At 47.2% G+C, this 25,813-nt stretch overlaps 1 protein-coding gene across 2 annotated transcripts in view; it reads right to left on the reverse strand.

Moving 5' to 3' along the window:
• Window positions 1-25,813, reverse strand: part of RP1L1 (RP1 like 1) — a 57,452-nt gene that overhangs the window by 20,530 nt on the left and 11,109 nt on the right. Inside the window, exon 1 of one of the 2 annotated variants that reach the window (XM_084997807.1) lies at window positions 5,382-5,637. The exons of the other annotated variant lie outside the window; for it this stretch is intronic. The gene's annotated coding sequence lies outside the window, so the exon portion shown is untranslated. Of the gene's footprint in view, window positions 1-5,381; window positions 5,638-25,813 lie in introns of those variants that run through there. 2 annotated transcript variants of the gene reach the window in all.

The raw sequence follows: 25,813 nt of genomic DNA on the forward strand, positions 1-25,813 counted from the left end.
TGCTGCAAGGGGGCCAGGCCACGGTGAGGGGATGGAGACAGAATAGGCAGCTAGAGTGATGGATTCAGGAAGAGAATAAATAGGGTGAGAGAAGTCTTGGGGCGGATGGAGGCTGGGCTTTGCAGAAGGAAAACTTCCTGTGGCCAAGACACCAAAGCAGATCTAAGAAGGAGTGAGCAGGAAGGGGTGGGCGGGGTGTGCAGGGGCGGGAGGTTGATTGATTGAAATTACAAAGGAGCAGCTGAAAGCTGCGAGGATGGTGTGAATAGTAAAAAGAAAAATGCTTGCAGCACGGTCTCTACAGGCTGTACAGGGTGTAGAGCCATTTCCAATACCGCCTTTCAGTAACTCAAACATGCCAAGGAGCATCATTATTTTATGAGTCAAGAAGAAAGAAAGGAAGAAAGAGAGAGAGAGAGAAAAGGAAAAAAAAAAGAAAGAAAGAAAGAAAGAAAGAAAGAAAGAAAGAAAGAAAGAAAGGAAGGAAGGAAGGAAGGAAGGAAGGAAGGAAGGAAGGAAGGAAGGAAGGAAGGAAGGAAAGAAAGAAAGAAAGAAAGAAAGAAAGAAAGAAAGAAAGAAAGAAAGAAAGAAAGAAAGATGGTGACAGACTAAGACAAAGACATGTTATTAATTGCAAGATGCATCCTGATTTCCAGTATATTAAAACATGGAGGGAGGAGTCTGGGTGTATTTAAGTCAATGAAATACAAGAGGACATGGAGCCAAGCATAGGTTGGACACAGATCCGTGATAAAGACACAGCACTTATTCGAGGTTGGTTTTGATTGATTTTGAGTGATGGCAGCATCAGGGCTCCTGTGTGCTGTAACCTGATTGTCATGTCATGATGGTCAGAGGGGTAAGTGTGACTCGTATAAAAGAAGAGGAGGTGGGATGAACTGGCCTTTAAGAAGCTGGGGCTGAGAGGGTGGGGAATGAAGGAAACAGCTCCAAGTAGAAGAACCCCCCATGCTCAGGGTTCTGAGTGGTGGATTCAGGAAGAAGATAGAAGATGCTGAGTGTGAGAGAAATCGGGAGTAGTACTCTTTTTTTTTTGGTATATGGAGGTTCCCGGGGTCGAGTCAAATCGGGGCTGTAGCTGCCGGCCTACACCACAGCAATGGTAACACGGGATCCAAGCTGTCTCCTTGACCTATGCCGCAGCTTGATGCAACGCCGGATCCTTAACCCACTGAGCAATGTCAGGGATCAAACCCACATCCTCATGGACACTAGTCAGGTTCTTAACCTGCTGAGCCACAATGGGAACCCCAGAGAGTAGTACTTTTAACAGGAGTAAAGCAATCTAGAGGCAAATATTGAGATCTGCCATGGGCTAGACATTTGGTTAGACACAGAGGATGAGGCACAGCGTGGTGAGACAGGCTCTCACCTCACCAAAGTTAAAACCTGGGAAAGAAGTCAGAACTTTTGCACCTGAGTCCTCACCCTTTGGCCGGTGAATGTCCTTGCTGTTTCCAGGGAGACCCCAGGCTCATGAGCCCACCTTGGCTCTGCCAGCAACCCACTGATGGCTGTGGGCAAGGTACTTGACTTCCTGGAATTTCCGTTATTTTAATCAGAAAATAATGGTGCTAAGGAAAGGGCCACTGAGGTTACACTAGGAGTTTGCAGGAAAAGATAGCACATGATGCTGTGCTATAAATGATTACCTTTGAATCCAGAAGACTTCTTGAGAAAATATCAAAGGCATTTGTTCTTAAAATTTCCCAGGTAAGGAGTTCCCGTCGTGGCGCAGTGGTTAACGAATCCGACTAGGAACCATGAGGTTGCAGGTTCAGTCCCTGCCCTTGCTCAGTGGGTTAAGGATCCGGCGTTGCCGTGAGCAGTGGTGAAGGTTGCAGACGCGGCTCGGATCCCGCGTTGCTGTGGCTCTGGCGTAGGCTGGTGGCTACAGCTCCGACTCGACCCCTAGCCTGGGAACCTCCATATGCTGCGGGAGCAGCCCAAAGAAATAGCAAAAAGACAAAAATTTCCCAGGTAATACCCTTCACTTTCAAAATTATTTTGAATTAATTAATTAACTTATTTGCTTTTTAAGGTCGCACCAGGGGCATATGGAAGTTCCCAGGCAAGGGGTCAAATTGGAACTTACGGCTGCCAGCTTATGCCACAGACACAGCAATACCACATCCAAGCCTCGCCTGTGACCCACACCACAGCTCATGGCAACGCTGGATCCTCAACCTACTGAGCAGGACCAGGAATCGAACCCTCATGTTCATGGATGCTAGTCAAATTCATTACCACTAAGCCCCAACGGGATCTCCCTCCTTTCAAAATTATGCTAAAACCATGAACGGTGTCACTCCTCTCAAAAAAATGAGCACATCTCCGTATGCACAAAGTACTGCATGCAATTTTAGGGGACATGGGCCTCTGAAACCCACTCACAGAAGCCCCCATGCCCCCTGCTGCCCCTGCCAGAGATCCCAAAGCCCAAGTTATGAACCTTTGATCTAAGTCTGAGGATAGAATGTACAACGGGGTGACTACGGCTGATAACGCCATTGTATAACTGCAACCTGCTAAGAGAATAGAGTTCACATGTTTTCAACAACAAAAAAGAACCTTTGATGTAGTCCTTGGAGATGAGGAAACCAAGGAGAGGAGGGACAATGGGGAGAAAAAACGTGGTGCTCTGAGCTGCCCAGTATATGCAGATGGTGTGACTTAAAAAGACAGCGAATGTGTTTGAGAGTATAAACCCTCTTGTTCCACCGGCAGCTCCTGAGAAAAATTTTCCCAACCATGTTTCTGGTGATCATGGAAAGACACGTACATGACAACCTGACAACACATTCATGGCAACTCAGGAAAAGAGACTTGGGACTGGAAGAATCCTGATATTGACTCAGGAAGGAAAATCCTTGGAAACTTTTTTTTTTTAAAAAGCCACAGGCCTTAGAGTATCTTCCTGCCCCACCCCCTCCCCTTCCTCCCCTCCCCCTCCCGAGATACACACTCTTGCTAATATTCTCTAGACAGCTTATCAACCAGGAAAGTAGGCTAATGAGATGGCTTGGATTTACAGAGCTTCAAATGCAAAGTGTAATGGGCGAAGTGGGATGGCTGGGCTTCTTGAAGGCAGGAAGTGTTCTGCTGGATCCCTGCTGTCCCCCCGCAAGGCTTGGAACACCGTAAGACTTTGCGAAATCAGTGATGCTTAGGACGCCTGGAGGTGGTAAGAGTGGGGTGGGGAGGACAGTCAGCAAAAAATAAGATAATCATAAAATGGAGGCAGGATAGCCCAAGGCTACTCCCTGTGGCCCCAAGTAGCGGAGAAAGCAGCTCAGGGAGCCTGAGGTCCAACAAACAATCACAGGTGTAAGAGATGGAGTTTAAAAAAAAAAAAAAAAAAAAAAAAAAGCTTTAACATGAAAAAATGCAATGCGGGACTTCTCATCATGGCTCGAATTGAACCTGACTAGGATCCACGAGGATTCAGGTTCGTTCCCTGGCCTTCCTCAGTGGGTTAAGGATCTGGCATTGCCGTGAGCTGCGGTTTCAGTCACAGAGGCAGCTCGGATCCTGCATTGCTGTGGCTGAGGCATAGGCTGGCAGCTGTAGCTCCAATTCGACCTCTATCCTGGGAATTTCCATATGCTGAGAGTGTGGCCCTAAAAAGCAAAAAAAAGAAAAAAAAGAAAAAGAAAAGAAAAATGCAATGGAAAGGAACCAGGAAGGTGCCAAAGAGAAGGAAGAAACTAGATTTCTTTGGGGTGAACCTAGAAGGCAGAACTGAGAGTTAAGAATAGCCAGGACTGGAGTTCCCGCTGTGGCACAGCAGAAACGAATCCGCCTAGGAACATGAGGTTGGGGGTTTGATCCCTGGCCTCGCTCCGTGGGTTAAGGATCCAGCATTGCTGTGAGCTATGGTGTAGGTCGCAGACGTGGCTTGGATCTGGCATTGCTGTGGCTGTGGCATAGGCCAGCAGCAACAGCTCCAATTAGACCCCTAGCCTGGGAACCTCCATGTGCCACAGGGTGTGGCCCTATAAAGACAAAACAAACTAATAAACAAAATAATAGCCAGGACTTTCCTAGGACACTAAGCATGATCTCAGCAAAACTTAGGAAAAAACTTTTAAACAAGTGGAGTGATCCCAAGATGACTGCTGTGTCCCAAAGTGCCTTGGCTGCAAGTAACAGAAGGCCTCCTCCCAAAATGACTTAAACCAGGTAGAAGTTAATTTTTCCATCATATAAAAGAAGTCTAAAGATAGATAACCTTGAGCTGATCCAGATTCTCCAAGATACCACCAATATTCCTGGCACCTTCCCTGTTTCTGCCCTGATTGCCTTACTGCTGACGGTCCCTCTTCAAATTTCCTCATGGTCACAAGATGGCTGCTCTCCACCTGCAGTTGGACCAGGATGCATCCAGCCCGACACTCACAGTTTACTTCCTCAGTCCCTGTGCTGACAGAGACCACTGGCATAGCTTCATACCAGCCCCTGAGCTCCTGCCTGGTCCTCTCCACACCCAGGGCACCCAACTGGCTCAGAAAAGCTGAACATCAGAGTCTCCTCCAAACCTATTTTGAAGAGGACCTGTCCTGTGTGGGAGTGGGGTGAGGCATCCAAGAGTAGGCTTACTTCAGAGCTCAGTTTTGAGCTTTGGCTGCACAAAAGCCCTCTGCCGTTGGAGTGTCTCTTGCCTTATCTGGCTATATCTCCCTTCTTCCTCTGGTCCCAGTACTCCACCTCTTGACCCCAAGCTGCAGGTGGAGAGTAGAGAGCTGGGAACTGGGACCGTTTTGCCATTTTCTGACTCTGCACCCTTCTTCTCTTTGCTCCCACCCACCTCCCAGGCAGGAGGAAGAGGGAGAGGCAGGGGCACTCACTGAGTCAGCCCCTTAGAAAGCAGACCTGAAACTTTCTTAAGAACTCTGCCTGTCTTGCACTGCAGAACCTACTTCCGAGGCCACCGCTGCCTGAACAGGTTGCTGGAAGGAATTGCAGCTGTGACTTGGATTCAATCCCTCATGCAAGAACTTCCATATGCCATGGGTGTGGCCAAAAAAGAAAAAAAAAAAAGTCCAAAGCATCTCCCAGTATGGTGGAGCATAAGAGGTCAAGAACCTCAGTGAGGACAAGGGCATTCAGGCCATGGCCTATGGCACAATAAGCCACTTACTGATGGGTCGGTTGCCAGCTTTATACAAGAGAATCAAAGGTACGGCCCCATCCCTGGCCTCAGGGAGGTTACTAAGGAGCTGGGAGATGGGGTGGGGGGAGATCTGGAAGGCTGGCAGAAGGGCTGGTCCCTGGATGTGCCATGGGATGACCTGGTGCCTGAATGCTTGGGCTGCCCTGCCAGGACCACGGGCTGAGCAGCTGTCATAACAGAAACTTACATTCTCACAGTTCTTGATGTGTGAAGTCCAAGACCAAGATGTCCACGGACTGGTTTCTCCTGAGGCCTCTGTCCTGGGCTTGTAGACAGCCACCTTCTCCCAGTATCTTCACATGGCCTTCCCTCTGTGTGACTCTGTGTTCTAATCTCTTCTTACAAGGACGCAGTTATATTGGATTAGTGCCCACCTTCATTAATTAGCTCATTTAACTTAATTACTCCTTGAAAGGCCCTATGTCCAAACACAGTCACATTCTGAGGTCCTGGGGGTTAGGGTTTCAGCATATGAGTGTAGTGGAGGCGGAGTGGGAAGGACACAGTCCTAGAAAGCTTTTAAAATTACTGACACCCAGACTCCACCTTCAGAGATTCAGAGCCTTTGGTTTGGCCTGAGGCCCAAGCAATTTTTTTAGTATTTAAAAATGTTTTCAGTTTCTTTTTCTTTTTTAAAGCTCCCCAGCTGATTCTCAGCCAGTGTTTGAATACCACTGCACTCTAGTAGCGGCCAGACACAATTGGAGGCCAATCGCGTGCCAACCCAAGTGACGTTAAGTCTAAGTACAACAGGTTCATAAAAGAAGAGTCTGGTCGTCAGGGCCCGAGAATGACAGCAGACCTCTCAGTAGGTTTGGGGTGGCAGAGGTGGGAAGATATATGTTGACAGAGCAGGGCGAGGCCTCCAGCAACTGTGCAAGTAGGGTCTTGCTTAATAAAGCCAACAACACCTGCCTCTTGAGAGGGATGATGTTGCCTGGTTTAGGGGAGAAGAGCTTGTATGTAAAGCAGCCACCATGGTTGGGGGTCACTGTGGGCTTCAGAGCAGGGGCCAGGGTGGGCTTCGGAGCACCGGTCATGATGGGCTTCAGAGCAAGGGCACGGTGTCATAAAAGTGGGGGTCACCCAAGATCAACCAGCAGGATGGATTGGAAGGCCTGTGGGGAGTAATGCCTAGGTGGGGATATTGTCATAGCCATAGCACCTACACACACACACACACACACACACACACACACACACACAGGGGAAGGGCACATTTTCAAAATACAATATGAATATATAACCGAAGCCCAGAGAGAGTTCTTTAAAATTCTTAACTAGACTCAAGAAATCACACAGCATGTAAGCTTTTCAGTAGGTCGAGAAAGGAATAATGCCTCTATGCTGTCAGGGGAGGGGACAGTGTTCTATCCGGAGCAGAGGGAGGGATTAGAATGTGGGAGTATGTTGAGGACAGCTCTGGAACGCCCGTGATGTTCTGATTCTTGATGTGCATAGGGGTTGCTTTGGCTCACTTAGTGATAACCCATCCAGCTCTATACTCCTGACTTACATGCTTTTTTATGTCTATTTCAATAAAAGCGAAGTATGATGGTCAACAGAGACCTGCTGTATGGCATGGAAATACCTACTCAGTATTCTGTGATAATCTATATGGGAATGGATATGCATATGTGTATCACAGAAGCACTTTACAGCAGAAACTAACACAACACTGGAAATTAACTATACTTCAATAAATTTTTTTTGTCTTTTTTTGTTGTTGTTGTTGTTGCTATTTCTTGGGCCGCTCCCACGGCATATGGAGGTTCCCAGGCTAGGGGTTGAATCGGAGCTGTAGCCACTGGCCTACGCCAGAGCCACAGCAACGCGGGATCCGAGCCACGTCTGCAACCTACACCACAGCTCACGGCAACGCCGGATCGTTAACCCACTGAGCAAGGGCAGGGACTGAACCCGCAACCTCATGGTTCCTAGTCGGATTCGTTAACCACTGCGCCACGACGGGAACTCCCGAATAAAATTTTTTTAAATGAGGGATAATTAAAAAAAAAAACTTCATGAAGAAGTTCAAAAATGGGGAATTCAAAAATCTCCCATTGAAAAGATTTACCACATATATTTAACCAGTACCCTCCAGGTAGGCATTTTCCACTGAGGTTATTAGACAAGACACTGAAATAAACTCCCTTGCATACATAACAATTTTTAAAAGAACTTTTAAGAGCCAACAAGTATAAAGCTCTTTCCAGCTTACAACACGATTGTATATATTAAAATACTAAAGATACATGTATAAATTAATATTTATGTGTACAATTATTTAAAAATAATATATACATAGAGGATATAATATAAAAATAATAAAATAAATACAATTATTAACATAATAAATACATATGTAAGTTTTATCTCACTGCTCCTACAATGACCTACAAGGAGAGGAGAGACCGGGAAACCCCACTGAACAAAGGAGAAATTGCGGTGGGCAGAGTTCCAGGGTTTGTTTTTCCCCGGCCCCTGTTGCAGGGGGCAGGGGAGGGGTAGTGTGGGGGGGGATGGATGGCCCAGGAAGCCCTCCCCAGCCTGAAGGCTGCAGTTACCACCTTCTTGTCCCCGGCATGGCCCCAACTGCCTTCAGTGAGGGCTGGTTGAAGGCAGAAGAGAAACAGGGGCTAGTTGATAGAAGAAGAGAAACAGCACATTCCTGACAAAATGCAAACCCAGGAGGTGGGCCCTTCAAGATCCTGCCCCAAGGGCAAGATGCTATGACCGCAAGTGTCTGGATTCAAAAACAGGAAGGGGGAAACCAGCCCAGGGCAGATTTGGCATGGGTCCATGGAAGTGGAAGGAATAACACCAAATCCTGCTTTCTCTGACACTCACGGTGGCCTCCAAGAGCGGGGCTGCCGGCTTCCTCGTGAATGTTTTTGTCATTTTGTCATCATGCTTCTCACAGTGGGGGTGGGTGGGGGAGGGGCGCCGGAGGGGGGACACCAGCGTGGGGGAGGGGGTCCTGTTCAGGAAGGAAAGGGAGTGAAGGCTGGGCAGACCCAGCCCCGGGAGGAGGCCCAGGGGTGCAGGATGGGGGAATCTGATGTCATGGTCCCACCACTGTGTTTGTTAGTGTCCTCCGGAGTATCAGAGCCAATGGGGTGCAGAGAGGGACACAGGAAAAGATTCATTGAGAGAGACTGGAAGTCCCGCTGCTTGCTGCAGGCACACCCGAGGCCCTGGAGAGCCAGGGGTGGCACCAGGTCCAAGAGCCAGGAGCACTGGGGTCCAAGGACAGGAGAAGATGGATGTCCCAGGGTAAGCAGAGACAGAATTCTTCCTCTGCTGTGCTCTGCTCTCTGGGTCCTCAGTGGATTAGATGGTGCCTACCTCCTTCGGTAAAGACCACCTCCTCCACTCAGTCGTCAATTCGGTTCCTAAATCTCTTCCTGAAACGCCCTCACAGACAGACCCGGAAATAAGGTTTTACCCACTCTCCTGGCACCCCTTAACCTAATCAAGTTGACATGAAAATGAACCATCACACATTGGTTCTAAAAATGACATAAAATTTGGCGCAACATTGTAAATTAACTGTACTTTAATAAAAAAAATTTTTTTAATGACATAAAATAAGCCGGGGAAGCCACAGGCTGCAAGAACAGCAGGAAATCCCTGTGTCCCCGGATCAGGTTTAGGTACCACTGGATAGCATTCCACTGATGACCCTTCTCTAGGACAGAGACAGAACATTCTACTGCACCCTTTTCTCTCCTGGGAGATGGGTGGGAGCAGTTTGTGTGTAATGTCTGGATGTTGGAGAGACTGCAGAGAGACGGACCTTGACTCTGGAGCTGGCTGGGCAGCCGTCCAACCCTCAAGGCTGTTTCCTTCCCTGCCCAGTGGGGATAATAGTGTTTACCAGGAAGTTTGAGATGATGGTTATGAAGCATCTGGCACATAGTAGGACATCAATTAAGATTAGGTTTCCCCTTCCGTTTAGCTGATTGGTAAACAGTGCTTGACTACACAGTCTAACCTATTAGTCTATGTGGTTATCTCCACCCAGAATTCAGGAGAGGGGATTTCCCTACTTCATCCTAATTTCCTTTTTCTCCCCCAAGCCCCTGCAGCACTTTGTCCCTTCCTGTCTCATTCTCACACTGACTGTATAATTGTTGTGTGTGTACACAGCTTATTTCCCCTATGATACTAGGAGACGGTTGTGGGTGAGAACTAGGCCCTTTATTTTGGGGTCCCCAGGATGTAGCACAGGGAAGCACCCTGGAGATGCTCGGGGCATGCGTGTTGAACACCTGAATGAATAAATGGATGAATGTTTACACATGGCGGATGATGCTCAATCCAAGGTTGATCTGATAGAGGGTCAATGAGGTCCATGTTGGGACTTTAAAGTATTTGAGGGCCCTTTGATGGTTCTGACACTCTTTGGAGCCAAGAACGACCCTTTGAGGCTGCTCAGCCCATGCATCAGAGTCATCAGTTTCTACTCTCTTTGGCCTGAGACAGTGATGTATAATGAGTGGTAGCCCAGCCACTGCCCTTGCTTATCTATGATGCCCCCAAAGCTCCCTAAACCCCAGGTGCCACTCTGAGAGTGAGGGTCAGCATCTGATGTACCCACCTGTGAGAGTCAGGGTCCCCATAGGGATCACAGGGCACAAAGGGTGGATTGAAGGGAGGTGAGGAAAGAGACGTGGGTAGAGTGTGCAGCACTGTGTCCAGCAAGGAACAGAGATGTGCCTAGGAGACAGTGTCCTTGGGAAGCTGATGCTGGTCCTGTGCCTGCAGGATGATAGGGAGCAGAAGGCATTGCTGGAACAGTGACAGCTGAGGCTGTCACAGCTGAGGCTGTGAGTAGCCACCCATAGCCTCTCAGAGAGGAGGGAACAAATATGACAACTTCTCTCTCCTTTTTTCCTCCGATCTCCCACTGGTGCTTCCCATTGGCCAAACCCCATCGGAAACCAGAGGGCAAGAGAGTCCTGAGGTCAAACACCCAGGTCAAAGATCTATCTAAGAATAGATCAGGAAGGGCAGGTGGAGGTTTAAGAAGCCAAACATTGCAAATGAGCTCAGCTTCCAGCCAAAGGAAACCCTGGGCAGGGTCACCAGTAATATCCCTGAGATCTTGAGTGCATTTAGGCCCCATAAACACTCTCCACAACCCTACTATGTGCCAGTCACTGGGGAAGCATGGACCTGCCCAGAGGAGTCCACAGTCCTGGGAGAGAAGCAACATGTCATCTTTTTTCCCATCCTTCTTGAACCTAGTGTCAACCTAGAGCAGAAGTAGGGCTCCAAACCTCCAGACTGTGACCCAAGTTACTCTGGAAAGTTTTCCAGAACTTCTTCATGACCTACATCCACATCAAGATCATAAATACTGCAGTACCATTAATGCATGGAGGGTCACTATTTTCCAGGCATTGCAGATAATCCCCACATAGTCCCATGGGGGATGCAAGAATTAATCTCTCTTTCCACACTCCCTACATTTTTTCAGCTGAGAAAACGGATTGACAGATGTGAGGGGGACACAGGTTTTACAGCGCTAGAAATCCTGCCCTCTCCTCACCTGTGAAGAAGGGTACTGAGGGACCCTGTACCCCAGCCAGTCCTGAGGTGGCCTCAGACTCCTGAAGCAGAGTAGTCAGGGCTCAGAGGGGCAGGCTGGACCACACCACAGCTGTCGGAACAGGAAGACAGATGATGGGTGCATGGAACAGGGTAGGGTCCTCATGCCACGTGGCACCTGCTGGAGAGAAGGGACTCTTGGCTCCTTTCTGACACCACTCCATTCACTCACCTCCTACAGGACCTCAACCATGTGTCTGCTCCTGACTTTTTTTTTTTTTTTTTTTTTTTGTCTTTTTGCCATTTCTTGGGCCACTCTCGGGGCATATGGAGGTTCCCAGGCCAGGGGTCGAATCGGAGCTGTAGCCACCGGCCTACGCCAGAGCCACAGCAACACGGGATCCGAGCCGCATCTGCGACCTACACCACAGCTCACAGCAATGCTGCATCCTTAACCCACTGAGCAAGGGCAGGATCAAACCCGCAACATCATGGTTCCTAGTCGGATTCGTTAACCACTGCGCCATGACAGGAACTCCTGCTCCTGACTTCTGCAAACAGTTCGGGAAACATGCTCTCCTGGGACCCAAGGAGCAGCATCCATGGCTGTGGGCAAGGGCAGGACGATGGTCAGCATGTGGCCCACAGAACAAGATGGCACCTACTGGATAACCTCATCTTCACTGGCATCTTCGAGGCTTCCACAGCATGTGAGCTGACCCTCTGTGATTGTGACAGGTTCAAGAAGACCAAATCAAAGAATGTGAAACAGCCAGAGTGTAGAAGGTGGGTGCTGGATCTGGTGTGGCTGCATGGGGAGAACCTGGTTTCCATGACTATCCTGGGCCACCCCAAAGTTACTGTCATGGCTTGGGTACCACTTGCTGGAGCTGAAGGAGGTTCTGGATTTGGCAGGGCAGCCAACAGAAGAGTACCAAGTCCCCAGGCTTTTGCTGGGTTAGGACACCATTCAAGGGAATGAGGGACATCCCAACAGGACTCAAGTCTATAAGCGTGGTGGCAGGTGCTGTAGTTACTGCTACTGCCAGCATTCCTGGAACCCCACAGAGAACCCACCAGGCCCGGAGACCCTCCCACACCTTTGGGCAGAGCAAATACTCCTCCAAACATTATGGCTCTTCCAGCAGGTATCAGCCCACCTGGCCTCAATGGGGAGTCCTCCTCCTCAATGACACCAATAGCCATGGCCTCTTCAGTCACCTTGGGACTCTCTTTCCCAGGAATTGTGGTCCACCTCCTTCAGGAAAGCAGCCACCAATACCCTGGCGTACTGTTGAGCCTTTTCAGTGACTTTTCCTGAAATGCATCTTGTGAAAGTGTGTAGGGTGATCATACGCTTGTGGTCTCCTCTTTGCTACATGAACATGGGCTAAGAATAATAAAGGCGCAGAGCAATTGAATCAGGGGAGGGAAAGGTGAAGAGTCGGAAGACTAGGTCTTTATCCCAATTCTGCCATGGGCCAATACCTGTCATTGAGGAAGTCACTTTACAACACAGGGAGAAGATGGAGGACCTGGTGCTTTCCAAGTGACCCTGGAGCCTTAGTAGCCTGTGATTCTGTTAGCTCCTCCAAGAGGGGGTCCTTCTGACACCCTGCCTCCCCCCAAGTTGACCTCTGGCTCTTCCTCACCTTCCCACACCTTGTCATCCCCAACCCACCCAGAGACCTAAGGCTTCATGTATTTCCATCCTCTTCGGTGTCCTAAAGGAACATGACTAAGAAACTCAGGTCATTGCAAGAGAACAATTAATTCCTTCATTCAGAAGTGACTTACTGAGAACCTACTAAGTTCTGGGTTTTGTCAGGAAGGAAGACTAGGGAGTTCCTGTTGTGGCTCAGCAGTTAAGAACCCGACTAGTATCCATGAGGATGCCAGTCCAATCCCTGGCCTTGCTCAGAAGATTAAGGATCTGGCATTAAGGAGCTGTGGTGTAGGTCATAGAAACAGCTCAGATCTGGTGTTGCTGTGGCTGTGGTGTAGGCTGGCAGCTACAGCTCTGATTCAACCCCTAGCCTGGGAACTTCTACACGCCATGGGTGTGGCCCTGAAAAAAAAGAAAGAAAGGAGGAAAGAAAGAAAGAAAGAAAGAAAGAAAGAAAGAAAGAAAGAAAGAAAGAAAGAAAGAAAGAAAGAAAGAAAGAAAGAAAGAAAGAAAGAAAGAAAGAAAGAAAGAAAAAGAAAGAAAGAAGGAAAGAAAGAAAGAAGAAAGGCTAGGTACCTTCTTAGGACAAAGGAGTTCTTTAAAGTTCTACTCTCTGGGAAACTGCGTACTGGAGACAGGGAAAATCTTGTGACTTAAACAACACTAATGATAGCCCATCTCCTCCCATCTTCTCTTCTCTTCCCCTTCCTGGGGCAGAGCTATTGGTCAAGAAAGTGCCTGGTGAGGGTGATAGGGTGTTTGTGGAGATGGTGGAGGATGTGGGAATTCTTCATACTGTTCTTGCAACTTTTCACTAAGTTTGGAAATACTTCAAAATAATATTAGTTATTTCAAGAGCTTGGAGAGTGGGCACTTGGGATGGGTTCGGGGCCAGTGGGTAGAATTCTTGGAGGCAAAAGAAAATTTCCCAGGTCAGGCCACTGTACTGACCTGTGGACAAGACCACTGCCAGACTGAGAGAACCAGACTAGGGGCTGGGTTTGGGCTTCTGTCCAGCTTCACCACTAATCCCATCATTTACTCGACGGCTCTCTGTGGATGACCTGCCTTCTACCAGGTGCAATGTTGAGGGTTGTGTGGGTATGGGTGAGTTGTTTCACCTCTCTGGGCCTAAAATGAGATATTTGGGGTGCGTTTATTTGTTTTGTCTTTTTACGGCTGCACCCTTGGTATATGGAGATTCCTAGGCTAGGGGTTGAATCCGAGCTGTGGCCACAAGCCTAAACCACAGCCACAGCAACACCAGATCCGAGCCTCATCTGCAACCTATACCACAGCTCACGGCAATGCCGGATCCTTAACCCACTAAGTGGGGCCAGGGATCGAACCTGCATCCTCATGGATACTAGTTAGATTCGTTTCCACTGAGCCACAGCGGGAACTCCCTAACTTTGGACTCGATGTTTATGGGTCCTTCCAACTCTGACCCTTTCTGAGCCCATAACAAAGGCTCCAGGCGTCCTCATGTCTGGGCCTTGCAGGGAGGTGCTGGGGGCTTTGGGAGAAGGTTAAGTCTTGCTTTGTTTGGCATAAAGAAGGCAAAGGGAAGAGAAGCAGATTTAGAGTCAGCCAAATCCCCTCAGAGTTCCAGGTCTACCCCTTAGCAGCTCTAAATCCTTGAATTTGGCCTATTGAATGAACCTGTCCGCCCCTGGTCACCGCTCCTGTGTGAAATGGAAACGTCAGCACCTGCCCTTGGGGTTGGGCTGGGGCCTGCCTGGGCCTCCCTGCACGGCGAGTGCCTTCCTTCTTCCCCTTCCCCCCTTGAATCACATCTCAGGGCCCTGATGGCCCCAAGGAGCCTGCTTCAAAATGACCTCCTTGGATGAAAGGCGCTGGGGCAACAGGAAGGACTGTTGTTTTAACTGCTCTGCGTTTCCTCCCTTTGTCTCCAGCATTATAAACAAGCCTATTCCCCAAAGCCACATCTGATAATCCAGCTGCAGGAGGTCAGCGGTCAAGCAATCAGAAATGCTCTTAGCTGGGATTAGGTAATTCAGAGCTGGGCTGGACGCCTGCAGCAGGTCGGAACCAACCCATCCTAGATGACGCTGAGGCTGCCTGGGGGCGTCTGCCCCTTGGGAAGAAGCCAGGCGACCAAACCAAACGGAGCAGGAATGTGAGCACGGCTCCCTGAGACATCTCCCAAGCCAGCCCAGCCTTAGGCCTGAGGCTGTGACAAAAGGCCCTGCTTGAGGAGGTCCTTTGCACCACAGGAAGCACATTCACCCACTCTCAGCTGATGCACCCGTACTGCCACCTTGTGAGGGAGGTAGAGCGTTTGGAATGAAAGAAGGGGGAGTGCAGAGAGGAAGCAGACCTGCAAGGGCCCACGGACCTGGTAAGAGAGAGCAGCACCTCTGGGTCAGGTTTTCGGACCAGACGGGGGACAGAGGCATCAACTTCTCATGCCCGTGAAGGACTCTGCTGAGTGACAGGTCCCTCTTGTCCCTGAATGGAGACCACAGTCTCTTTGAGTATTTCTAAGGCATTGCAATCAAACCAATTAGATGATAGATTTAAGGAACACCTACTGCATGTGCAGGGATGCGGGGGCCAGAAGAGTCCTCTGGGTCTTTGCGGCATCAAATGGAAAAATAAACAGCAATAAAAATATACTCAAAAGAACCCTCCCTCCCATTAGTCAGCCAACCTACCCAATGTGTGCTATATATGCTCAAGTTCATTACAGCTCAGTTGAGCTTTCCTGCAGTGAAAGAGTTAATGTAGCTGTTATTTGCAGTCACTGTTATTTATGATCTCCCACATAGGCTCTGATTTCCCTAAACTGGTTGACAGGAGGGGAAAGAGAGTGGGGGGAAATAGGAAGAGAGAGAGGAAAAATGGATTAGTTTCAAGATCAAAAGATGCTCAGAGATCCAAAAGGAAATACAAGCTCCGGGGGTGGGGGGATTTTCAGGACTCTGTATCCTCCTGATAAGGAACTAGTTCTTGGGAGAGTCCCACCTTCCTGTCTGCAGCCCCGGGGCTGGGTCCCCTCTGCAGCAAGAGCAAGCGATGCGCCCACTCCTGGAGCCAGGGGTCTCAGAGACCAGAGCTGCTTAGGTGGCACAGATCAAGACTGGGGGAAAGCCCTAAACCCAAGACAAGAAAGAACAACTTGAAAACACCTGCTTTGTAACATTTTGTTAGTTTCAGGTATGGCCTATGTCAGTGACACATGTGAATGCAAAAATATTGGCTAAGCTTGCTGGTGCAAATTAAATACACACACAACCCATGTCCATGTATCCACAGGCACCTGTGAGCCTCACCAAAGTCTAACCTAATAGTAAAGCAGCATGGTGAGCCTTGATGATAAAAGTATAAATGGAAGGATGGAGGAGGAACTTCCCATGGAGGCTGGGCACTTACACAGGAATTTGAGACTGTTGCGCATGGCAGAAAACATTGAAGGAAGAATTGCAACCATCCCTTGCCTTGATTTCTTTCTCACAAAATTAGATTAAAATGTATCTTAAATTGTTCAATAGTTACAATTACTGGGACCAGAGCTGAGGACAAATAAGGGGTCTCACCAGATAGAGGGATGCAGATAAAACCCGTTAGCCACCCAGCAGATTAATGAAGGAGCTACAAGTGGGCCGCTGGGGCCAGATGCTCTCGCCTCTAATGAAGCAACAGGCATTATTTCTGCTGCAGCCCTTTGATCACCCTCAGTTCTGGTCCTTGTAACCCCAACTAGCATCAGGGAAAGTGATGAAGCAGAAAGAGAGAGACTGACAGAACTGGATTATTATATGGATTATTTTGTAATCCAGGCTTCAGGTAAGGCAACTCTACCCTAAGTGCATCAACCTGTCCCATCTCTTCCCTTTGATTTCCTGCTGATGTTTTCCATCTATTTAACAAGCCATGCTATTGGAGTATCTTATTGTGAGCCTTTCTATTTTCTGGCCCCTGGGAAAGCTTGCCTGAACTCTGCTTACTCTACCAAAGCATCAGAATATCCCCACATAACAAATCCAAAAGATGAATGGCATTTAACTTGGCAAGGACAAAATGAAAAGCACTTCAAGTAGGAGGAATGGCATGGCCCTAGGGCATTTCCCTCCTTTTAGGGGACAGTATTGGCAGAATGTCACATGGGATTATTATTATAGGGTGCTAAATGATTAGGTTTTTCAGTTTTCTTCTGGGTCTACTTTGTTCTAGTTAAAAACAATGGAGGGAGTTCCTGCTATGGCTCAGTGGTTTCAAACCTGACTAGTATCCAAGCAAATGTGGGTTTGATCCCTGGGCTTGCTCAGCAGGTTAAGTATCTGGGGTTGCTATGAGCTATGGGGATCCTGTGTTGCTGTGGCTGTGGTGTAAGCCTATAGCTGCAGCTCCAATTCGACCCCTAGCCTAGGAATTTCCATATGCCCCAGATGTGGCTATAAAATGGAAACAAACAAACAAACAAACAATGGAATGATCCAGTCATAGGAAAGAAAGTACTAAAACTGGGAGATGCTAGAGTGAAATTAACAGGAGCCTTGGACAGGCCCAGGACGTAAAGCTGTATGACCCAACTGCTTCACTCCGTCCCTTTCTTCTTAGCAGTGATGCTATTCTGACAACGGATACCTCAACTAATTCACATAGAGAATGAGCCATTTTACAGAAATCAAATTGGCAGGCAACACAAGTTTTACTTCATAAAGTACTAAGATTTTTTTCCCTATGCTATAAATCATTCTTAAAAAAAAAAAGTTTCTAAGCCTTTGTAAGTAGGAGAAAGGTTGTGTTAACCTATAAAATAAAATGTTTTTCATACACTATACAGCAATGCCAGGGCTCACCAAATCCTAGGTCATATTCCTTCTTCCTATGTCTGACCACACTTTCTGTCCTTTTTAAGGAAGTGGGCCATGTGACCAGCTCTAGCTGATGACGTGTGAACAAACATGGCGCAGGTCATGACTACGCTGAGGCAGAGAACATGGAGGCCTCAAGTTGGGAGAGCAGAGCCAATGAGGCCAGCGTTGATCCTTGAGTCACCACTTATAGGACCATAGCCCCAGAGGGTAGCCTGGGTTGACTACAATCCTGTGTAAGTAAGAAAGAAACCCTGTCGTGGCTCAGTGGTTAACGAATCCGACTAGGAACCATGAGGTTGCGGGTTCAATCCCTGGCCTTGCTCAGTGGGTTAAAGATCTCACGTTGCTGTGGCTCTGGCATAGGCCGGCGGCTACATCTCTAATTAGACCCCTAGCCTGGGAACCTCTTTATGTCGCAGGAGTGGCCCTAGAAAAGGCAAAAAGACAAAAAAAAAAAAAAAAAAAAAAAAAAAGGAAAGAAAGAAAGAAACTATATTGGATTAAGCCACTGAGATCTGTCACTACAGCAGAACCTAGCCTCTCCTCACTAATACATAATATAAACGTGAGAACAACAAAGATAAAAACACACGTTTTTCAAAAAAGAAAGCACTATTCACATCCATCCAAGCTCTGCGTTTTATGGAAGAGGAAACATGCTTAGGTTAGTGATTGCCCATGCTATAAATTTAGTTAGCAACAGTTCAGGGCTCTTTTGGATGGACACAATAATATTGACAGTGGATTTATTTCCACAGAATGATTGATCCACTCTTATCATATTTTTTATTACCTTTGTCTTACTATATTGGGGCTGCTTTTACTAATCTTTATCCCTGAAGTTCTCCCAGACTAAATTGTAGCTGAATATACTAAATATTCATTTGGATACAAAAACTATTATTCATTATTGCATTGCATTTTGGCAGGTCTCTATTAGCAGGGATTATACAGAATAACAAAGATTTATTTACATATCTCCCTCCCCTTTCTAATTTGAATTCTAAAGATATGTGGAGAAAACACTCGAAAATGTTTATAACTCTGTTTTGAGATAATGGCACTGACAGATAACTGGGAAAAAAAACTTTTCTTGGATATTTTCAATATTCTGTAATATATTACTTTAAATGGAAAAAGTAATTTTCTTTTAAAAGCCCCAAAAGTGATTGTGGAAGGCATAGGCACATAGATGAATGAGACATAATAGAGAGCCTCAAAAAAGACCCATAGATATATGTCCAGCTGATTTTTTTACAAAGATGCAAAACAAGGAAGAATAGCTTTTTCAACGAATGGTGCTGAAGCAATTGGACATTCATGGTTAAAAAAAAAAAATTAAACTCCACTTAAACATCATATCTCACACAAAATTAACTTAAAATTAGTCACAGATTTCAGTGTAAAACATAAAACAATAAAACTTTTGGGGGGGAATAGGAGAAAATCGTCAGGATCTAAGGTTCAGTGAAAGTTCTTAGGCACGTGATCCAGAAAAAGAAAAATGATTAAATTGGACCTTATCAAGACCTAACGCTTTTGTTCTGCAAAAGACCCCATTAAGAGGATGAAAAGACAAGAAGACATAGGGTGGGAGAAATGTTTAGAAACCACGTGTACAACAAAGAAGTCGTATCTAGAATATAGAAAGAAATCTCAAGACAAACAGGAAACAAAAGATCCAAATAGAATTTGGGCAAAAAAGACACGAGCAGGAGTTCCCGTCGTGGCGCAGTGGTTAACGAATCTGACTAGGAACCATGAGGTTGCGGGTTCAGTCCCTGGCCTTGCTCAGTGAGTTAACGATCCGGCGTTGCCATGAGCTGTGGTGTAGGTTGCAGGTGCGGCTCGGATCCTGCGTTGCTGTGGCTCTGGCGTAGGCCGGTGGCTACAGCTCCAATTAGACCCCTAGCCTGGGAACCTCCATATGCCGCGGGAGCGGCCCAAGAAATAGCAAAAAAAAAAAAAAAAAAAAAGACAAAAAAAAAAAAGTAAAATAAAATAAATAAATAAACTTAAAAAAAAAAAAAGACAGGAGCAGACATTCCATAAAAGACATATGAATAGCAAATAAGTACATGAAAAAGTGTTCAACATCATTAGCCACTGGGAAATGCAAATTAAAATTACAGTAAGACACATTTACCTACCCTTTAGAAAGGCGAGTGACCCTATCAAAGGCTGGCGAAGATGAGATGAGAATGTAAAACGGTTCAGCCATTTTGGAAAACAGTTTGGGCAGTTTTTTGTAAAACAGGTTGTTTACAAGCAGCTACTATACGACCCTGCAACTGCACTCTTGGGCATTTACCCCAGAGAAATGAAGTTCACCCAAAAACCTCTATGCAAGTGTTCATGGCAGCTTGATTGGTAATAGCCAGACTGGAAATGACCCAGATAGTCTTCAGTGACTAAATGCTTAAAGAAACTGTAGCACATCCATACCATGGAACACTACTCAGCAATAGGAAGGAGCAATCTATTGATGCACACAGCAAATTATGACTTAAAATGTTATGCACTCTATGATGACATTCATATAACAATCTTGACAATCTTGAAATGACAAAATTTAGAAATGGAGAACAGATGAATAGTTGCTGGGGTTAAGGAGAGAAGAGAGTGTGGCCACAGTAGGGCAAAATGAGGGATCCTATGGTGAAAGTATGTTGTCAGTATCTTGGCTGCTTCAATGTCAATATCTTGGTTGTGATATTAGACTGTAGTTTTATGAGATGTCACCTTTGGGAGAAAACTGGGTAAAGGGTAGAAAGCTCTCTGTATTATTTCTTATACCTGCATATAAACCTACAGTTATCTCAAAATAAAAGGTTTCATTTTTAAAAGTTTTTAAATTAAAAAAAAATTTTTTTGGAGTTTCCGCTATGGTGCAGTGGAAACAAATCCAACTAGTATCCTTGAGGATGCGGGTTCGATCCCCATCCTCTTTCAATGGGTTCGGAAACCATCGTTGTCATGAGCAGTGGTGTAGGCTGACAGCTGTAGCTCCAAATCGACCCCTAGCCTGGGAACCTCCATATGTGGTGGGAGCGGCCCTAGAAAGGCAAAAAGACAAAAAAAAAAAAAAAAAAAAAAAAAAAAAAAAAAAAGATAAAAGAAAGAATGAAAGTCAGGGAGGTTCTTTTTCTCCTTTTTTTTTTTTTTTTTTTTTTTTGTGCAGATCTTCAGTCAAGGTACAATGAAGCTTAGAGCTACACAGGCACAAACTTTGTCTTCCCCTCTACTTACTAGTTATATAATTTTCGATAAATCAACTAGTACCCCAAGCTTCAGTTTGCTCATCTGAAAGTGAAAATAAAAACAACCCCGAGGTTACATGAGAACACAAATTTGAAACTGTCTGGCACATAGTAGGTACTCGTGTTAGTTCTGCCCCTTTTCTAACCATTTCTAATCTGACTTCTTCCACAGGATGGGCAATCTGCTGTGAATCATCTCAAAGACTTGGCGATCAGTGATGAACGACACATTCTTATCTTCTCATAAAGGAGTACTGTCTTGGGGGGACAAAAAGCACTGTCTTCCCATCTGTTTCTCTTACCAGATAATAAAGAGTCTGGAAAAGGCTGGAATGTGGTCTTTCCTGTGTAGGGGAGGAAGGCCAATCCTCATACCAGGAGAGAGAAAATTCTGGTTTAGCCAACAACCTAATATGGGTGCTGGAAAAACACTCCTTTCTCGCCTGGGGGTTTGCCAGCTACCTCTCACCTGGGCAGGTGGTGTTGCCATTGCAAAGTCTCCAGTTCCCGGAGCAAGTTGATAGATCCATGGAAATTCAGAGACTGGAAGCCACTGGAATGTTACAAGAGCAGATTTACAAGACCAAAGCAATGAAACTGGGTACACCGTGTGTCATTCTGGCAAACACTGCCAGGGGTGGATGGAAGTAGACTGGGAGGTGATCGGGGAGGGTAGCAGAATGTTCCAGCATCTGTCAACAAGGGCATGCGTTGCCAGGGACTGGCTTGGGATTCGAGCAGCCCTACTGAGTTCTGAGAGCATCCAGCCCGATTCTGAAGCTTGTGGGTGTTCTTGGTCCTCCTCTCCAGGAGGACCAATTCTCCATCCAAGGACTGGGCAGCTGGCACCACAGAGAGTGCTCAGTCCTGAGGCCGAGTGACCCGGATGCTGTCTCCTGGGGCGGTGAGGGCTCAGGGATTTCACACCACCTCTGTGGACCTCTTTTTTTTTTTTTTTTTTTTTTTTTTAGTCTTTTTGCTATTTCTTTGGGCCGCTTCCGCGGCATGTGGAGGTTCCCAGGCTAGGGGTCTAATCGGAGCTGTAGCCACCGGCCTACCCCAGAGCCACAGCAACGGGGGATCCGAGCCGCGTCTGCAACCTACACCACAGCTCACAGCAGCGCCGGATCGTTAACCCACTGAGCAAGGGCAGGGACCGAACCCGCAACCTCATGGTTCCTAGTCAGATTCGTTAACCACTGCGCCACGACGGGAACTCCGAGTGGACTTCTTATTTCTTCTCTAGAAAGTGAGGAGGCTGGACGAACGTGGTCCCTAAAGACCCTGCCCAGCTTCAAAGTCTGCGATTCTGCAGGAAACCAGTGACCCTCCTGTGCCAGTCCACCCTCGCCACCTCCCCCACCCCACCTTTAGAAGGTGCACATGAGGCCACCTGAGCCTGGTTTACCCCTGCTCTCAACCACACAGAGAGCTGTGAAGACAGAGAGTTGATCGGGTCACAGTGAGGTTATCACATCCACAAGGAGACATGGAACCAGCCCTCTCCCTGTCTAGCTTTTGGCTGCTCCATTCTCCTCTCTGGACCTTAGCTTTTTCATCAATAAAATAAAAACAGGAGTTCCCATAGAGGTTCAGCAGGTTACAAACCTAACTAGTATCCACGAGGTTGTGGGTTTGATCCTTGGCCTCGCTCAGCGGGTTAAGGATCTGGCTTTGCCATGAACTGTGGTGTAGGTCGCAGACACGGCTTGGATCTGGCGTTGCTGAGGTTGTGGTGTAGGCCAGCGTCTGTGGCTCCGATTGGACCCCTGATCTGGGAACTTTCATATAGTGCAGGTGTGGCCCTAAGAAGCATACATTAATCAATTAATTAAAATAAATAAACAGGAGTTCCCGTTGTGGCGCAGAGGAATGAATCCAACTAGGAACCATGAGGTTGCAGGTTCGATCCCTGGCCTTGATCGGTGGGTTAAGGATCTGGCGTTGCCGTGAGTCAGGGGGTAGGTCACAGACGTGGCTCAGATCCTGCGTTGCTATGGCTCTGGTATAGGCCGGCGTCTACATCTCTGATTGGACCCCTAGCCTGGGAACTTCCATATGCCGAGGGTGCGGCCCTAAAAAGACAAAAAAAAGACACACACACACACAAAGTCCCTGCCTATTTTACAGCCTTGCTCAGAGGGTGCCATGAAGCTAGTGCCAAGAGGAGCTCCTCAGTTCTCACACTGGCTGTGTGTTGAAAGCCCCCCCTCAGAGACCCCTCCTGAACTGGCCCTTTTCTAATGTTCCCTATGGCTTCTAATGTACAGCCAGGGATTCGAAACCCTTTTCTCCAACTCTGAGTAAATACAGAGGCTATTATGCCAATAAAGATGGGAAATGCAGTCAAGCAATTATTTAGTTTATACAAAACTAACAGCCAGTTTGACCCACTTCTGTACTAAGGACCGTTTAATATTGTTCCACGTAACACTGGGTGACCCCAGCCAGTGCTCCCTTGGGCTTCTACGATGCCTCAGATCCTTATGAAAGTGAGGAAATAAACAAATAGAAAAAAATCAAAAAAATCTCTGCAAAGATCTCCAAACCAGCGGTTCCCAATCAATACCAGATGTGTCCAAACCACCAGGGGTTTTGGTTAAAGTTACGGATTTTCCAAACACCACACCATAGGATGAATGAAGATCTAGGAGTGAGGGATGGGTCCGAGGCACGGCTCCAGGTGATTCTGAAGCACAGCCAGGCTGGAGAATCCCTGCCAGCACCTTCCGGGATGGGCACATCCTGCCAGGAAAGAGGGCCTCCTGGGAGGGAAGCAGTTGTGTGATCTTAAGTCTTCAGGTTCTGCTTACTGGGCCTCTGTGTTCTCAGCTATGGAATGGGACCTTGCACGTGATGGGCTCCTGCAGCCCCCCGGGTCACAACAGGGCCAGGTAGAAGCCATCAGAGAACTTGGATTCCATGCAGTTGCTGGTGTTGGCTGGCTCCCCCTCCTGTGGTTCCCTTAGCGCCCTGCAGGCTGCCCTGCCCCACTGTCATCCCTTCACTCAGCAGAGGCAGACTGAGCCCTGGGAACATGATCAAAGTCTTCCCCGCACCTTGGAGCCTGGAGTGTAGTCTGGGAGAGATGTTGGGGCCAGGCTGTGTCAGGAGAAGCAGAAGATGCCCAGGGAGTAGCAGCGACGGGCGTAGGGCTGCACAATGTTGCTGAGAGTCTGCTGTGATGGGGCTCTCATGCCACCAGCATCTATTTGTGGATGGCCCACCCCGCCATCCTCCTCGGGACCCACTAATATTTCCACTTGATGATGGAGGAAGCGAGGGCTCAGTGTTGAATTATTAGAAGCAGGCAACAGCTGAGGAACAGTTGGAACCCAGCAGTGTGGGCATGGGTGCTACTTTTCTGAACGGCAAGGTGCCCTCCGTACTCTAGCAAGACCTTATCTTTCATTCAGGAGCCATTGAATGATTTTGGAAGATGGACACAGAGAAGTGGTGATGTAAACCCTAGAAACTTCCTGGGAATTCCGGGTCCCCAGTGTGTGGTCAGGAAGGATATGAGCTCCAGGCAGGGCATAGCATCTTGTCCCTCTGGACTCTTCAGGGCATGGCCATCCCTCAACCCGGACAGGAGGCTGCTCCTTAGAATAAAAAACCGCTGGGATCTTCCCTTCCCTTAGAAAAGCCCTGGCTCCACTGCTCTGATGGGTCGACAAGCTCTTACAGAGAAGGAAAAAGGAGATTGGAACCACCCACAGACACAAACATCTCAGAAGCCAGCAATGCCCATTCCATACAAAAGCTTTCTTCACTCTCCCAACCCCCACTTGCTGACCAGAACACTTCAACTGTGGCAGTTAGAGCGACCTCCGTAAGCACTCAGGTAACTCTCAGGCACCTGCTCTGGTACTAGCACTTTGCTGGATTTGGGACAAAGCACCACATGCAATGTAAGGCTCTGATGTTGATGGGTAAATCCTCAGGGTCAAGCACTTTGCCTGGGAAAGACCCTGTGGGCCCTGGGTCCACTAGGCTGTGGTCATACCCTGTCCCTCTAGACCAGGAACCTGTCCCACAAGGACAGAGGGCTGATTGTTGCCCCTGCTTCCAGAAAGCTCAGTCCGTCTTGTGAAGTCTCACAAATGTCTTTGTAAACAGCTTTTCAAGATTCTGCTGGCAGCCTTTTTCTACCTGTGTCCCCATCTACAGGAAGGTTTCACTATGTTGTGTGGTAGGTGTGCAAGTCAAGTCCTTATAGATATGATTCTTCCCAGAAAAAATACAGAGTACAGAAGACACTGATTTGGTGACCCTGTGTTTCATAGGCCTATCTCAGCCACAGGACTTGAATATTGATTAGTCTAAGCCAAGTACAAAATTCCATTTCCTTGTCATAGGGGTATGTGATACCACATCAGTTAATAAGAGGGCTCTAAGAAAAAACTTTTTATCTGTTAAAAGGAATAAAAGTCAGGGATTCATCTGTTCCTGCTTTTGATTATTGTTGAATGTGGAAGTGATGATTGGCACTGCTGTATCCACCATGTGACCATGAGGAATAAGCTCAAAGAATTCCAGAGCCTTAACTTGGTCAAGCCATTGAATTAATCAGCCCTGAAACCACCCTACTCTGGACTTCTTGTTACATGAGACAACAAACCCCATACCTGAAAGCTACTTTTAGCTGGAAATTCTGTTTCTTGCAGCCAGAAGCATCCTAATTTGCAACAGTACCCCAACATGTAACTTCAACCAAAGGGGCCCAAGGACACAGGGTAACATCAGCCAGGGTATCAAATCCAAACTTGCATTACCCACATCCAGAACAGTGAACTGCCACATGACCAACATGTGACACACCAAACGAACCCAGTGGCCATCCTCTTGTATTATGGATAAGGAAATTGAGGCTTAGGGAATTTATAAGAACAAGACTCTGTAGTTCTTTATATTTCACACATTGCTTTTAAATAGATCATTGCACTTAATCTTTACAAAAATTACTATTATTATCCCCATTTTATAGTTGAGTAAGCTAAAGCTGATGGGGAATATTAAGCTAATAATCATTATGTTGTGTTTTATAGTTTACAAAGTGCTTTGCACATCACAATTTGTCTAATTATTACCTTTAAATATAATCTGTAAAGTGGAAGTTTATAAGTGAAGAAGTAGGCTCAGAAGGGTCAGCGCCCTTGGCCAAGCTCTGCTAAGCCGCAGGGCTGTTCTTCCTACATCAGTGGTTCTCACGGTGCCATCCCTGGACAGGCAGCCTCAGCATCACCAGAGAACTTCTTATAAATGCAAATTACTGGGCTCCACCCAGACTCAC

This window comes from Sus scrofa, chromosome 14, assembly GCF_054392235.1.
Source record: "Sus scrofa isolate SSC_HxYL_T2T_F1_AM1 chromosome 14, Sscrofa_HxYL_maternal_Yorkshire_Landrace_v2.0, whole genome shotgun sequence".
NCBI lineage: Eukaryota > Metazoa > Chordata > Mammalia > Artiodactyla > Suidae > Sus > Sus scrofa.